General features: G+C 39.7%; 1 protein-coding gene, 1 non-coding gene and 1 pseudogene across 2 annotated transcripts in view; 1 reads left to right on the top strand and 2 right to left on the bottom strand.

Annotated features, from left to right (window-relative positions):
* The window catches only part of Znf800 (zinc finger protein 800), a 234,077-nt gene that overhangs the window by 9,966 nt on the left and 207,805 nt on the right, over positions 1-16,306 (top strand). The gene's annotated exons all lie outside the window — the stretch shown is intronic.
* LOC124077893 (large ribosomal subunit protein eL43-like) lies at positions 971-6,552 on the bottom strand (annotated as a pseudogene).
* Positions 13,704-13,810, bottom strand: LOC124077981 (U6 spliceosomal RNA). The gene has a single exon (XR_006846778.1). It is a non-coding gene; the product is annotated as a U6 spliceosomal RNA (small nuclear RNA).

Genomic DNA, 16,306 nt, shown 5'->3' with positions numbered 1-16,306 from the left:
TTTTGACAGAGATTGCATTGAATTTGTAGATGTATATCTTTTGAGAAACATCTACTTGGGTATGTTGCCTATTTTTTGATTGGGCTATCTGGTTTATTGCTATTGTGTTTGGGGACGTTCCTTATGTATTCTGGACATCAACTCCTTATCAAAGTATAATTTGCAAATAGTTTTTACTCTTCTGTAGGTTGTCTTTATGGTCTGTTGATTGTTTTCTTTGCTGGGCAGAAGATTTTTAGTTGGATATATTGCCACTTTTCTACATTTGCTTTTGTTTCTTGTGCTTTTCAAGTCTTATCCTAAAAACTGATGCCCATTCCAATGTCCTAAAGCATTTCCCTGTTTTCTTCTAGTGGTTTCATGGTTTCAGGTCTTACATTTAAGTCTTTAACCCATTCTGAGTTGGTGAGCAATAGGGGTCTAGTTTCATTCTTCTGCATATGTACACTCAGTTTTCACAGCACCATTGATTAAAAAGACTGTCCTTTCTTCAATGCATGTTTGTAGCACTTTTGCTGAAAATCAGTAGGCCATACATGTGTGGGTTTACTTCTAGGCTCTTCTGTTTCATTGGTCTATATGTCTGTTTTTATGCCAGTACTATTCTGTTTTGATGATTACAAGTTGGTAGTGTATTTTGAAGTTAGTAGTAGAATGCTTCCTGCTTTGCTCTTTTTGCTCAAGGTTACTTTGATGATTTTATTATTATTTTTAATACAAATTTTAGTATTTTTTAAAGTTCTGTGAAGAATGTCATTGATATTTTGATAGAGATTGCATTGAATCTATATATCACTTCGGATAGTGTGAACATTTTAACAGTATTGATTCTCCCAATCCATGGGCTTTCTGTGTATACTCTTCACTTTCTTATATCAATGTTTTATACTTTTCATTTTCTCTCTCGCTCTCTTTTAACATAAATTAACCCACTTATTATAGGCCAGGGATGTCTCAAATGACAGAGCTTCTACTGGTCTTTCAGTTTCTTCAGTCTTTTTGATGGCTAACTTGACAGTGATGGCATAAGTGGTGTTGTAGGTCCAGGAACCACAGTGCCAGGTGCCTACAGCTCTTCTCTTCATCCTGGTTTTGCCCCAGAAGAAACAATTGAATTTCGTGTGCTGGCTGATTTTCAGTTTCTTTTTCACCATTTTCTGAAAGGAGCCATCATAGTGTATCCCTTATTTACCAACAATTCTAACCTTCTTGCTGTGTTTAGCCTTGTTGCATGACCTAGGTCTAAACCCAGAGAGCAGTACTGGGGGTCAAATCGAGGGCCTAGCACATGCTAGGCAAATGCTGTACTACTGAGCTACATTCCAAGCCCTTTCTGCTTTATTTTAAGATAGGGTCTCACTGAGTTTCCCAGGTTGGCCTTGAATTTGCAATTCTGTCTCAGCCAAGTAGCTGGGATTACAGGCTTATACCACCATGCTTGATGAGATTATGCTCTTCGTTGTAAAGATCTTTCACCTCTTTGAATTATTCCTAGGTATTTTATTTTTTATAGCTAATTGCAAATGGGATTGCTTTCTTGATTTCTAGTGTTCAGATAATTTGCTATTGGCTACTGATATTTGTATATTGACTTTGTATCCTGCAAGTTGGCTACATTTGCTTATTCCAATATTTTCTTTTTTGTGTGGATTATTATTATTATTATTATTTTAAATATAAGATTGTATAATCTGCAAACAATGACAATTTGACTTCTTTTCCAATTTGGATGCCCTTTTTTTCTCTTGCCTGATGCTCTTACTAGGACTTCTCCTACCATGTTGAATAAAAATGGTAATGGTGAAACTGGGCATTCTTATTTTGTTCCATGTCTTAAAGAGAAGACTTTCAGCTTTTCCCCATTCAATATAATTATCTGTCAGGTTACTATATATGGCCTTTATTCTGTCCTTATATGCCTAATTTATTCAGTGTTTTTATCATGAAGGGATGCTAATATTTTTCAAATGCCTTTTATACATCTGTTGAAATCTATTACATACATAGACGCTCCAATATTGAGTGCAGATATATTTTTCATCTGGTTTTTGTGATCATTCTGTTAATGTGTTGTATCACACTTATTGATATGTATATGTTGAGCCATCCTTGCATCCCTGGTGTGAATCCCACTTTATGATGGTGAATAATCTGTTATGTGTTTTTTTTATTAGTGCATTGTAATTATACATAATATTGGGATTTATTTTGACATAATCATGCATGTATAGAATATAATTCCCTCCATTTCAGTAGTCCCCAGCATTTCCTCTTTCCTTCCTCACTCCCCCTTTTCGTTGCCTTCTACTCTACTGGTCTTCCTTCTATTTATGGATTTTTTTTTAAAGTAGTGATTTATAAATATATATAAAGGTGAAATTAATGTGAGTAATGTTTTTGATGTGCTGTTGGATCAGTTTACTACTTTTTTTTTAAATGGGGGTGAGAATTGAACCCAGTGCCTCACACGTGCTAGGCAAGCGCTCTCCCACTGACCTACGACCCCAACCCAGTTTACTAATATTTTGTTCAGGATTTTTACATCTGTGTTCATCAAGTATATTGGACTATAGTTCATTTCTTTCTTTCTTGTGTTCTTGTCTGGTTTTGGTATTGGGTAATGCTGGCCTCATAGAATATGTTTGAAAGAATTCACTACTCTTCAGTTTTTTGGAATAATTTTAGGAGAATTGGTATTAGTTTTTCTTTAAATGTTTGGTAGAACTAGCCATGAAGCTGTCTGGTTCTGGACTTTACTTTGATGGGAGACTTTTTTTTTTTTTTTAACTGATTGAATCTTGTAACTCATTATTTGTCTCTTCAAGTTTCCTTCTTTTCTTGACTGAGGACATTGAGCCCAGGACATTTTACCACTGAGCCACATCTTAGTCTTTTTAATTTTTAATTTTGAAACAGGGTCTTCTTAAGTTGTTTAGGGTATTGCTAAGGTGCTGAGGCTGGCCTCAAACTTGTGATCCTCCTACCTCAGCCTCCCAACTTTCTGGGAACCACCATGCCCATCTCAAATTTTCTATTTCTTCATGATTTAGCCTTGGTAAAGTGTACATGTCTAGGAATTTGTGCATTTTTATAGGTTTTCAAATTTGTTGGTGTATGGTTTTCATAACAGTCTCAAATAGTCCTTTGTATTTGTGTGATAGCATTTGTAATGTTTCCATTTTATCTCTGATTTTACTTAGTCTTCTCTCTTTCTTAGTCTAGCTAAGGGATTGTCAATTTTGTTTATTTATTTACTTTTTTTGAAAGAACCAGTTCTCTGTTTTGTTGATTGTAGATCAACAAATAGTCATTTGTATTTGTGTGATAGCATGTATAATGTTTCCATTCATCTCTGATTTTACTTAGTCTTCTCTCTTAGTCTCGCTAAGGGTTTGTCAATTTTGTTTATTTATTTATTTACTTTTTTTGAAAGAACCAGTTCTCTGTTTTGTTGATTATAATTGTTTTAGTCTCTTTCTTTTATGTCTGTTCTGATCTTTTTTATTTCTTCTAATTATTTTTCTTACTTTGTAGTTACTTGAGGTACAGTAATAGGCTATTTGAGATATTTCTGCTTTTTCATGTAGGTTTTGATTGCTGTAAACTTTCCTGTATCCCACAGATTCTGGTATGTTGCATTACCATTTTCATTTGTTTCAAAGAACCATCTCTCTTGGTTTCTTCATTGATTCATTGGTTGTTCAAGAGTAAATTGTTCAATATCTATGTATTTGTGTAGTTTCCAGTTTTTCATATTATTGAATTCTGGTTTTATTGCATTGTATGAAAAGATGCTCAGTATGATTTCAGCTTTTTAAAACCTGTTGAGACTTTTTTTGGTGACCTGTCATCTGGCCTATGCTGGAGAATGTTCCACATGCTGATGAGAACACGTATTCTGTAGTTGTATGGAATGTTCTCTGTATATCTGGTGGATTCATTTATCTGGTCAAGGATATGATTTAACTCTGTTGTTTCTTTGTTGAATTTATGTTTGGATGATCTGTCCTCTTGTATAGGAGTCTACCTCTTACTTTAGATCTATAAGATTTGCTTTATGTATACTGATGCTCCAATATTGGGTGCAAATATATTTCGAATTATATTTCCTCTTGCAGAATTACCCCCTTTATCATTATATAATGACCTTCCTTGTTTCATTTTTTAAAAAAAATATTTTTTAGTTGTTTCACATGGCCTTTATTGTATTTATTTATATGTGGTGCTGAGAATCGAACCCAGTGCCTCACACATGCTAGGCAAGTGCTCTACCACTGAGCCACAGCCACAGCCCCCCCCCCCCCCCCCCCCCCGTTTCTTTTTATTGCTTTGGATTTAAAGTTGATTTTATTTAAATATGGTGATTTCTACATTTTGATTCCACTTGCATGGAATGTCTTATTCTATCCCTTCATTTTCAGTCTATATATCTTCAGAGGAAGTGAGTTTCTTATAAGCTGCATAATAGTTGGGTCTTGTTTTTTCATCCATTTAATCAAAACCATCTTTTTTTTTTCCCCCAGTGCTGGGGATTGAACCCACGGCTTCAGGCATGCTAGGCAAGCACTCTACCATTGAACTACCCAGCAGCCCACTCTGATTTTAATTAGATAATTGCACATATTTACATTTAAAGTAATTATCATAGACAAGATCTTAATATCGCCATTTTGTAATTTATTTTTAATATTATCATAGTTCATTTCTTACTCTTACAGTCTACTTTGGTAGTTAATTGATTTACTCTCCTGATTCCATATTCATTATGGAATGAACTTTGTGGTTACCTTGAATCTTTAAAAATATATCATTGATGATAATTAACTATTTTGAAATGATCGAAACTTAACATGATTGTAAAGTTAAGAAACAAAGAAGGAATATATATTAACCAAAACTCTAGATTTCCATTTCTTCCCATATTTTGAATTTTTATGTCCCATTTCACATCTTTCTATATTGCTTATCTCTTAACATTGTTATGTTATTTAATTGTTTTGTTTTTAGTCTTCCTACCAAAGATATGAATGATTTAGAGCATTCTGAATTTGTATACTTTCTCTTACCAGTGAGTTATATACCTTCCAATGTTTTCTTATTAATGTACCTTTCAGTTTGAAGGACTCCCTTTAGTATTTCTTGTAGGCCAGGTCTGATGGAGATATATTCTTTTAGATTTTGTTTGTCTGGGAATGTATTTATCGCTCCTTCATTTCTAAAGGATGACTTTGCTGTGCAAAGTATTCTCAGTTGGCACTTTTCCCCCCTTCATATCACTCTTGGCTTGTGAGGCTTCTGCTGAGAAGTCTGCTGTCAGGTAGGACACTTAAATGTCTTGTTTTCTCTTGCTTCCTTGAGAACCTTCTCTTTATCTTTTACCTTTGAAAACTTAATTATAATATATCTTGGGGTAGACTTGGTTGAATTAAATCTGACTGTTACCCTTGATATTTCTATCCTTGGATATAATTTTTTTTCCATTGGGAAAGACCATATGTAAAGTATTTATTTTAAAGGTAGCAAAGCAGCCTTAAATTCTTCACCTGACAGTTGGCCCGTACTAGTTACCATTTGTTTTTTTCTAGTGCCTTTCCATTTGTAACGTCTTCCCTGCTTTCACCATTGTGCTTAAGGTGGGCCACAAAGTAAGTTAGAGAGAAAACAACAAACTAGTTTTCTTAAATTTCATTCTTCGAGAAGCCTGCAACAGTATACCTTTTGAGAAATTCAGGCTTTTTGTTTTTTGGAACTGGGGATTAAACCCATGAGTGCTTAACCACTGTGCCACATCCTCAGCCCTATTTTTGTATTTTATTTAGAGTCAGGGTCTCACTGAGTTGCTTAGGGCCTCACTAAGTTGCTGAGGCTGGCTTTGAACTTGGCAATCCTCCGTCTCAGACTCCTGAGCTGTTGGGATTTTAGATGTATGCTACAACACCTGGCAAATTCATGCATTTTTTTTTTTAAAAGAAATTTGCTCTACAATGTACAAAAATTATGTAAGAAATGAAAATTAATTAGAAAACTGAAGAAGTATCTTCCTACAAAAGTATATTTTCTTTCAAGTCATCTCAAGATTAAAAAAAAAATCTCCAAGTAATGACTCTTCTTTATTCTATATACTGGATATTTGTATCCTTTAGGTTTGGGGGGGAAGTTTTTTTGTTATGATTTCTTTGAATAATCTTTCTATTTTTTTGGCATTCTCAAATACCTCTTGAACCCCAATAACCCAACTATTTCCTCATTTAACACTGTCCCAAGATTCCCGTAAACTTTCTTCATTCTTTTTTCTCCTCCATCTGTGCATTTTTGAATAACCTGTTTGAACTCATTCATTCTTCTGTTTGCTCTATACCACTACTGATGACTTATCACATTTAAAAATTTTGCTTGGTGTTTTCTTTGACTCAATGATTTTTTGAAATTGCTTCCATTTCTTTGTTAAGTTTCCTGGTTAGAGTATTACGTATTTTTTTCTGTGTTTTCTTGAAGCTTGTTGAGCTTCAGGAAAACATCTGTTTTAAATTCTTCATCTGAGAGTTTGTCCATACTGGTAACCATTTGGTTGGTTTCTAGTGCCTTATTTTGACCTTTAAATGAGGTCATGATTTCTGGAAAGCCCTTTATGCTTGGTGTGCAATGTCATCAGGGCACTGAAGGATTAGGTATTTATTCCAGTCTTGGTCATCTAACTTTGACTATGCCTGTCTTTCCAGAAATTCTAAACTGGCTACTTATTTTCTCTGAGCCTATAGTCACTTCTGCTATTTTAGCCTAGATAGCACTAGTGCAGGTGCAGGTTTACCACCAGGCCCACTGTAGGTGTGTTGTTATTGTTTCAGCATAAGAGGGTGATCCAAGCACAGGTTTGTCTCATATCTGCATTTGGTTTGTTGCTGGACATGAACCAGGGTCATATTTCAAAAGGGTAGTCCTTATTCCCAGGTCTCTCCTTGGGGCTTGGGTAGGCTCAGACACCTTTTCCACAGCCATCAGCTTATGGTCAGGCACTGTGGGATTCTTTCTGGCTCTGGGCAGAATTACCCTGCCTGAACCATCCTAGGTTTCTGTGCCATGCCTGTGGCCATCAATACTATGAAATCTTACATACCCTGAACCCATAGCCTGCCATGACTGGTACTTCCCAGGGCCAGGACAGTAGTATGAGTTGCCTACTGCTGAGGTAGACTTGTGGCCCAAGACTGCTGCAGCCTGCCACCAGTAGTGGAATAGAAGTCCAGTAGACTGGGGCTGCATGTCTCTGCCTTGCACTGGGCCTGTTACTGAGGCTCTGTCTGTGGGCATTGGTCTGGGGTTGGGCTCATGATCTATCCAGTATTAAGTTTCACCAGCCAAGCTCTGACTTCTAAGGAACCCTATCCTACTGCCAGTAATGAAGTCTTGCTCCATGCTTTTCTGTCAGAGGTTGGAGTAGTGTTGGTGGAGGTAGTCTTTTGGTTACTAAGGTTGACGTTAAGCTGGGTTGTGCCTTAATCTCACAGGCACAAGGACCTGCACACTCTCAGGGGTGCAGCCAAGATTCATGCCATAGTTGGCAGCGATGCAGACTGAAGTACATGTGTGTCCCACAGGGATGCAGGTCTCTGCTGGTGCTGGCACAAGTCTGGAGGCTCCATCTTTGGCCTGAGGATAGTTGTATTGCCCAAGGTTGAGGGGTAGGGATGGAGCAGTTCTTTGGCTGCCGAGGCTGATGCTAAGCTTGGTTGCACCTGAGTCTCACACCCTCAGGGACCTGCACAATCTGAAGAGGGGAGCCCAGACCCACTCTAAGGCTGGCAATGAGGCAGTCCCACCTGCATGCAGTTTTCCATTTGATGATATGGGCAGGTCTGAGGCTTCTCGGTGAGCTCTGGCCTATGTTTGGGGCTTTCAGTTTTAACTGAGTGCTGTGTCTCACAGTGCTGGGCCTGGCACTAGACTCCAAGATAAAGCCCTGTGCTTATATTGGTGCCCTGATCCCAGCAGATGGAATTTTGCTCACTCTTCCTGGACCCTCCTCCAGGTTGGAGGAGTAGTGGTGGAGCCAGTCAGCCTCCTGGATAAGGCAGTGTCAGCAGCTCAGCTGAGCATAGGCTTGGCAAGAGGGGTTGTGGGGCTGAGATGGTACTGTTTCAAGTCTAAGACCTGGACTTAATTCCCTCTCTGTTCCCAAAGCAGGAGGCATCCCACTCCACCTGCACTGTGCTGCTTGGAGAAGTGAAGCAGGCAAATGTTTCCTTACTGTTATCTTCATCTTTTCTTATATTATGCTGTCTTCCTTAGCTCTTGTGAAGATAATTTGATGTGTGAGTAGCTATTCAAATTAGTGTGTCTGAGGGGAGATAGTTGCTGAAGGATCTCAGCTGCCATCTTTCTTTACCTCCCTCTGATTATTTTAAGATTGCAAGTGCTTCCAACTGCACTACGACATTGTGTTCCTTCCTTCCCTTAAAGACATTTAGAGCCTAGAGACAGACAACATTAAGAGATACATAACTTCAAAGCTCCTTGTCTCTGCACCTGTTTCTCCAAAATAAGTTTTCCAGTTATTTGACTGGTTTGCCTGTCATGGGTACATTAAGAAGGGTAGGGAGAAAAGGAGGTGGGGAAGAGAGAACAGGAGGGAGAGCTCAAGAAGGAGAGAGAGGGAGAACTGGGATTAAAAGGAGTCAGAGAAAACTAATTTGTCCTTGTACTGTCATCCCAGAATGCCAGGCAATATATGAGGAGTGTCCATAAGATAATAAGACTGAACTTAACTGTTACCATACAAATCAGAGGAAGATGGCTGTGAAAAAGAGATGGAGGGTGAAAGTGGAGGGAAGGCAGTCTGATCTCTCAATGATAAGGGTTTTCTGCTCTCCTTTCCTGTCCCTGCTGGATCTCTCCAGTCAGGGGAACAAGCATGCCTGTCTTGCTGTGGGTGCAGTGAAATTCCTATCAGTTACCCAAACTCCAAGCCTTGTTTCCTGAAGTTACTATTCCAGGGTGGGTTTGCCAATTCCTCTTCAGTATTCCAGCCTCCACATGAGTCATGTACACCTGTTTAATCATTTACTCCTCATAGGTGCCACCGTTCCTCATTTTACAGATGTTAAATTTGATGAAGATTGTGTAACTAGTAGATATTGAGATTATATAACTAGTAGATATTAAGTCTGATTAATTCCAAAGCCTGCTCAGCCTAGGTGTGCATGCACCTGCCTCCTCAGCGCCTGGGAGGGTCAAGGCCTGTCTACATAGATTTCTAGGGCTGGAGAGATTGATCTCTAGGCGAAACTTGGCTGGAAGTATTCAAAAATGAAAATTGCTACACTGTAGATTTGAGCAGCAAGAGTGGTTCCTCATAAGAGCCCCAATACTGCTGTGTCCCCAGTTTATCGATAATTGCTAATTTTAGAACTCTGATCATTCTAACAATAAAAGTGGGAGTGGGTACTGCTATTGCTACATGTGTTTCAAGGATAATCTCTGGGAAATAGTTTGGGAATTAGAAACAGAATCCTAATAAATAGGCACTTTACTCAATCTTCAACCTACTTTCCTCCTCCTCCTCACCCCTGCTCCAAGGCAGCCTGGTGGTTTTTGTAGCAAGGCACACAATGAAATCCCAGTCCAATCTCCTACAGCTGTGTGACCTTGGCAAATCAATTCTGAGTTTACTTTTCTTCTAATGGGGATAATTCTACCTGTTTCATGGTTATATACTCAGATTAAAGAAAAACTAAGCACACAGAGCTAGCACACAGTATGAAGTGAAATAGGTGCTAGAACACATTTGCTTCTTTTTCCCCAACAATGGTAAGTGGCAGAATTAGGAATCAGACTGAGATCTGGATTTAAATCCAGTGTTTCTTAGACAAAATGTTGCTGTAAATAAAAGGACAAATAGCTGTCTTTGCTATGAGGCAGTCTGCCATTATTTTCCCTGATTATTAATCCTCACAACAGTCTTGTTTTGCAGGTAAGGACATGGAAGCTTGGCAAGGTGAAATGAATTGGCCAAGGCCCAGAGCTGGTCATGGCAGAATCAGGAATCAAACGTGTATATGAACCCTATGACCCAGGCCCTCTCTGCTGTCTGGGCTGTCTCCCCAGTGAGGGCCACCTGGAATATTGAAAAAGTATCACACTCAGAACTTTAGGGACAGCTTCAGTGGCAGCTGACTGCTTCACAGTTTCTTAGAAGCCTTCTATATTCCTAGCAGCAGAGCTACTTCACTATAAAAATTATAACTGTGAATTTGAGTTGTGATACCTCCAGTTTTCCTAGGACCCAGATTTCCTGAGAAACCTAAATATCAAAGGTTCCAAAAGTACCAGAAAAGCAAAGGGCACTTGAGGCCAATGACCATCATAAGAAGAAAAACCCTGTCCCTTAACTTTAGCATGGAGACCTGCCAAGATTTAGGGTAAATCCATTCATCCCTTTGGCTTACCAGCAAGAGACCAAATGGTGTCTCTTTTGTATTCAACAAATTGAATTTGAATACTAGCACTGCTTTACATGAATATGAATATGAATGTTTTGTGTAGATTACGCATAAATTTTATGTCAACTGAGGTAATCTAAATACTATTCCTAGTGTTTAGAATAGAGTGCATTGATTTACCCACTTCAACAGTTATCAGGCCTTGAAAAGAGCCTTCAGTCTCCATAATCATACAGGCCCTTTCAGGGAGTCCTGCCCAGGTATTCTGTTTACCCCACTTGTTTATCTGTCCTATGTGGAGCCTCAGAAAGCTGAGATGGAACACAAGATGAGCCTGAGGGCCAGATTACTTTGGTTATTGTTTTTCAGTGCTTACATTCTATTATCTGGTGAGTTTTAATTTTTCAAATTGAGTATTCTAGGCACATTATCTCTGTAATCAATGGTCCTTCTCTATATTTCAGCCCGCCATAGTGAAACCTAACTTTGAGGTTAAAACTTGATTCCCTGCTTTTGCTGGGGTCTGTGTAAGTTTGCAGGTTTCTGCAGATGAGAAGTGTTGCCACAGACCTCAGCAGCTCACTGTCAATTTCTTCTTTCTGGGTTCTTATCTCGTGAATTTAAAGAATGAAAACCACAGACCAGGACCAGTAAGTGTAAGAGTAGGATTTATTGGAGAATAGAAGAAGGAACAGAACTCTTGAAGCGTAGGAGGGGACCCAAGAGCAAGTTTTCTTGTGCTGTTGGTCCAAAAATATGCTAATTAGGGTTTGGAAAAGTAATACTATTGGTTATCCCTGAATCCCATTCAGGTTTGCCTTACTTACATTTTCTCCCCTGGGAAAGCAAGAAATTGAAGTCATTTAATTGTGTATGCTCAGTGGGGGTCTGGAGCTGCAGAGCTGTGGGGAGTGGTTGATTATACTGGGTCCAGGCAGAGCCATGATGGTATGACAGATCAGTGTGCCTTGGCTCAGCATGGCACTGGACCACCCTGCCTCAGGCCTGCTGTGCTTCAACCCCACGCTGGCCTAGCAGGCTCCAAATGGCTGGGACCCATGCTTGGCACCTGCACTCCAGCCCTCTATGCTGTGGCTCTGCTGCTCCACCCATCCCCTGCCACTTCTTGGCAGGGATCAGTGGATTGGCTGCACAGCTTGGTGGCCAGGAAGCCATGTCAATAATATGACCATGTCCTTTAAAGGTCAGCTAAAATATCACTTCCTTCATGTGGATTTTTCTGATCCTAGAGATGTTTGGGTACTTCATCCTCTGAAGTACTTCAACACTTTGTCCATCCTGACCTTATGCGCAAAATTGATTTCTTATACTCCCAATAAATCTCTCAAGGTCATGCTGAAACCAGAATTTGAGATGAACCTGATTCTTTGCTTCTGCTGGCAGGTAGGTCCATGTAAGCTGCAGGCCTCTGCAGCCTAGAAAGCCCTTTTTAGTGTTAGTGACTAATCATAGCAGGGAATGCCTGCTGGCATCAGCTTCAAGGGTCACAGCCAGCAAAGCCTGATTCTTCTCCACTTCTATGGAGTGGCTATTGCAGCTCTTAGTGTTGCAGCTCTAAATGGTGGTTAAGCCCTCCAGTGTTTCAGGAGACAACAGCAGCTTATTGCCAACTTCTTTCCAGGTTCTTGTCTCCCAGATCCAAAGAATGAAATTCATGTAACAACAGAAGGCAACAGTGAAAGGAATAGGATTTATTCAAGTGTGAAGAATGGAAACAGAGCTCCTAAAGGGGTAAAAGGGGATCCCATAGTATGTTGGTGCTTAAATGTGTTGGTCTAGGGGTTTATATGGCATTGAGTTAATACTATTGGCCCAAATTTATGCCAATCAAGATTTGGAATAGTGCCAATGCTATTGGCTAGCCCTGCAATCCTGTTCAGGTCTGCCCTGCTCCCATTTTCCCATAGCTCATCAGAAGTGGGAGGCTGACGTTCTTGGATGGACTGCTAGTACTGTGTGGAGTGGGCATCTTCACTGGCCTGGGCCTGGATGCCTCAGGCAAAACAGGTTGGTGAGCCCTGGCTTACCTCAGCCCTGGCTTGCTTCAGGCTCATACTGGCCCATGCTAGCTGTTCCACCTCTAGGCTTCCTGGGCTGCTGCTTCACCACTGCTTCTAGGGTGGGGAGTAATGGGGCTGGCTGTGTGGCTTAGCTGCCAGGGAACCATGTATATCTCATGTCCCATTCATCTTGTTCTCAGGATGTTTTATATCCTTGCATATAATAAGTGTTCAAAAAATAGCCAAATCAAAAGCCAAGGGACTGAAAAAGTTCCAGTCTTATATTTCAGAGTGAGAGATTTAATACTTCTAGTCTTGCTTAACCCACTGGACTGATTTCCTGCTAGTTATTCTTCAGGAACATTCATGGACGTGCTGTTTCCTTAAGTCTCTAGGACTATGCCTAGAGTTAACTTTGGGTAAAATTATTTCCTTTGGATGTTAGAGGAGTTGGGGAACTAGATATGGTACCATCATTGTATTCTCTTCAGAGCTAACAGGAAGATCGCTAAGAAAAAGAATATAGCACGTGGGAAGTGCTGAAGCTCAGATGCAAAGCCAACTATGGGATTCAGGTCTCTTTTGAGACAGGGTCTTGCTCTCTTGTCCAGTCTGGTCTCCAACTCCTGGGCACAAGTGATCCTCCTGCTTCAGTCTCCCAAGTAACTGGGACTATAGGCATATGCCACTGTGCCTGGCTACTGTAACTCCTTTTTGTTTTTTAGTTTTAAATTTCTTTAATTCTTGTTTAACTATACACTTGGTTTATTAAGTCTTATTTTATTGGTTCTTTTTCACTATATACAACATTAAGATTCAGTTTGACATAATTATAGAACATGGAATATAATTTACTCTAATTCAGTTCCTAGTACTTCCCCTTTCTCTCCCCTCTTCCCTCCTTAGTCTCCTTCCCTCTATTTTACTGATATTTCTGCTATTTATAGTTTTTTTTTCAAATTAGTGTCTTGTGAATGTACATTGATGGTGAGATTCACTGTGGTATATTCATATATGTACATAGGGGAATTAGGTCAGATTCATTCCACTGTTCTTCCCTTATCCTGTTCTTCCTCTCTCTCCTTAATCTTCTTCATTTAGTTCACTGATCTTTCTTTTATTTTGATGGAACCCCATACCCCTCTTTACTCACTCTCTGTCTCTTTTCCCCCTTATTTTGGACTAGCTTCTGCATATCAGAGAAAACATTCTAAGGTCTTTCTCTTTGTTGTTGTTGTTATAAACATATAATATGGAATGCTTCACATATTTGCATGTCACCCTTGCACAGGGGCCATACCAATCTTTTCTGTTTCAGTCCAACTTTAGAATATGTGCTGCTGAAGTGAGCATTCTAAGGACCTACTCTTGATGAAGACCCAGCACTAAACCTGATCTCAAGAGAATTAAGGACTTTCTTCTCAAATTCTTCCATGGATGTAGTAAAGGTCTTGGCAGTTGGAATTTTGTCTTTACTCTGATGCCTAGGCTTAGAAATAAACCAACAAAAAAGTCAATTTTTAAAAATGAGTTGGTTCTTTAGTCCAGCACCTAACTTCTAAAGAGAAACTAGCCAAGATATGCTTGCCTGGAATGAGGTAAGAGAAGAGAGTGGCACAATGTTTTGATGAGTCTTCCAATGAGCTTTCTGGGCCTTCCTCTCACATCTTGGTCATTTCTTGCAGATGGCTAAGGGTCAGTGAGTCCTCTTGATATGGAAGAAAACAGCATTTTCAGTAATTAGTGAACCATATTGTGGAGGCACCTGGTTCCAAAATCACTCACATCAGCAACCCCAGGTCATTCAGCCATTGATTTACTCAGGTCATATCTGCAAGCCATAAAGTTGAATCTTATGATTTTTCTTGTGATATTTCTTTTTTTCTTTTGTAGTTGGACACAATACCTTTATTTTATTTATTTTTATGTGGTGCTGAGAATCAAACCCACCCCCTCAGACATGCTAAGTGAGTGCTCTACCACTGAGCCCCAGCCCCTCTTGTGATATTTCAAGTGGCGGTGTCCACCTTGGCCCAAAGGCCTAAGGAATCAGAGCCTGATCTGCTAATCAGAGAAGATTGACTAGATTGGCACAAGTCATGCTGCCTCTATGCTTCTGTCTTTATTTCAGCTCTAAACTCTGTACACTGAGAGTGGGATAGCCAGTGGATCATGAGGGTGAGGAGACTGGGGCGATCCAAGATGGTGATAAAAGACTCCAGGACATGAACCTGCTCATGAATGATGGCCAAACCTGACAGTGGCTTAGGTGGGGAAATACATCCCACACAGAAGAAAAGCATGGAGCCAAGACTTGCACAGCACAAGCCCAGTTAGCTTTGATGGGAGGGCAACTTTCATGGAATCACAGAATATTAGATCTGAAAGGTATATTAGAGCTGGTTTGGTCAGGTTCCTCCCTTAACAGAAGAGGAAAGCAGGATCTATACATGACGGATTGGCTCTATCACAAGTGGGGCTTAGTAGTGAAGTAAAGGCTCTTATCTAGGATGATGGGAAGTGGCAGGGTGGCAGGCAGAGTGGGGCATCAGATTTGATAGGCCTGGTCTAGCAGAGCCACACTAGACACCAGGAGGACTGCAGGTGGTAGTTCCATGGATGTGTGAATCTTCCCTAGGTCTCTTTAAGAGATATCAGAAGGGAAAGGGAGAAACCAGAAGGATAGTGCTGTTAATAGAGCCAACTAAGGACAACTTACTCAGAAATTTCCACCTATGAGTGCTAGTTTATAAACCAAAATTTTAACCTACCCATAGGTGAAGCTTGGAGCACTTATGTTATATCACTGTTCAAAAGACTTGGTGAACTAATATATCCAGGGACTGTACCAGGCCTTAGAAATGCATCCGATCAATGTTAAGCACAGAATATAGGTAAAAAATAATGATTATAATTCAGTGTGGCAAGTATAATGGAGGATTACAAGAAAGATACAGGACATTGAACTTAGTCTGTAAGGAGTCAAGAAACTAATGAGAATGTGATGCTTAGACCAAACTTTGGAAGATGAGGATCAATTGGTCTTGGCTACATAGATGAGCAGCAGTGGTGAGAATGGGGAGGGCATGTGTAACAGAGAGAGCAGATTAGCTTATTTTTTACAGTATCCTTTTGATTCAGCTTCCTGAACTGCAAAAATTAGGACTTCAAAAACAGTGTTTGTAATTTCCTCTTGCAACTAGTTAATGGAGGTAATTAAAGCTTCACTAGAGGTTAGAATTATGAACAGAGTTGAATGGGAGAAAGTGGGCCTCCAACATGCTGGTGTGGATCCACCAGAAGCACATGGCTCAGAAGCCAGCAGGCACTGTGTCTTACTGCTCCCCAGATCATGGCAAAGGGTGTTTGACTTCCAGACTCTGAGCAGAGCAGCAGGGAGGGGATGGTCCCCATATCAGAGGAGAAAAAAATGCCTTCAGAGCATATCTGGGTGGAGAGGTCTAGAAATGAGTTGAAAATAGAGTTTAGTAATTCTAGAGCACAGCTTGGAGTAAAGAGTTGGGGTCCAGCAATGTGCCATAGGTAAAGTGTGATGACATCACTCAGCAGATATGTGCAGTTCATTTTGCAATGAAGTAGGTCAAGGGAGGTATCTGTCCCATTGAAGAAAAAAAATTTTTGGAAATAATTTGATATTTACTGAAAAGATTCAAGAGTAGTACAAAAAACACTCACCTGTACTTTACCCACACACCTAATGTTAACATTTTGTCCCATTTGCTTTAGCCTTTGTATGCACTCTTTGCACATACATATTTTTTATGAACAGTTAGAGAGTAAATTGCATATATCATGTCTTTTATCCTTTAAAGCTTCCATATTTCCTAA

This window comes from Marmota monax, unplaced genomic scaffold (assembly GCF_021218885.2).
Source record: "Marmota monax isolate L192 unplaced genomic scaffold, Marmota_monax_Labrador192_F-V1.1 WCK01_AAM20220418_F8-fsc00027, whole genome shotgun sequence".
NCBI classification, from domain to species: domain Eukaryota; kingdom Metazoa; phylum Chordata; class Mammalia; order Rodentia; family Sciuridae; genus Marmota; species Marmota monax.
This window is presented reverse-complemented; position numbering and strand designations above follow the sequence as displayed.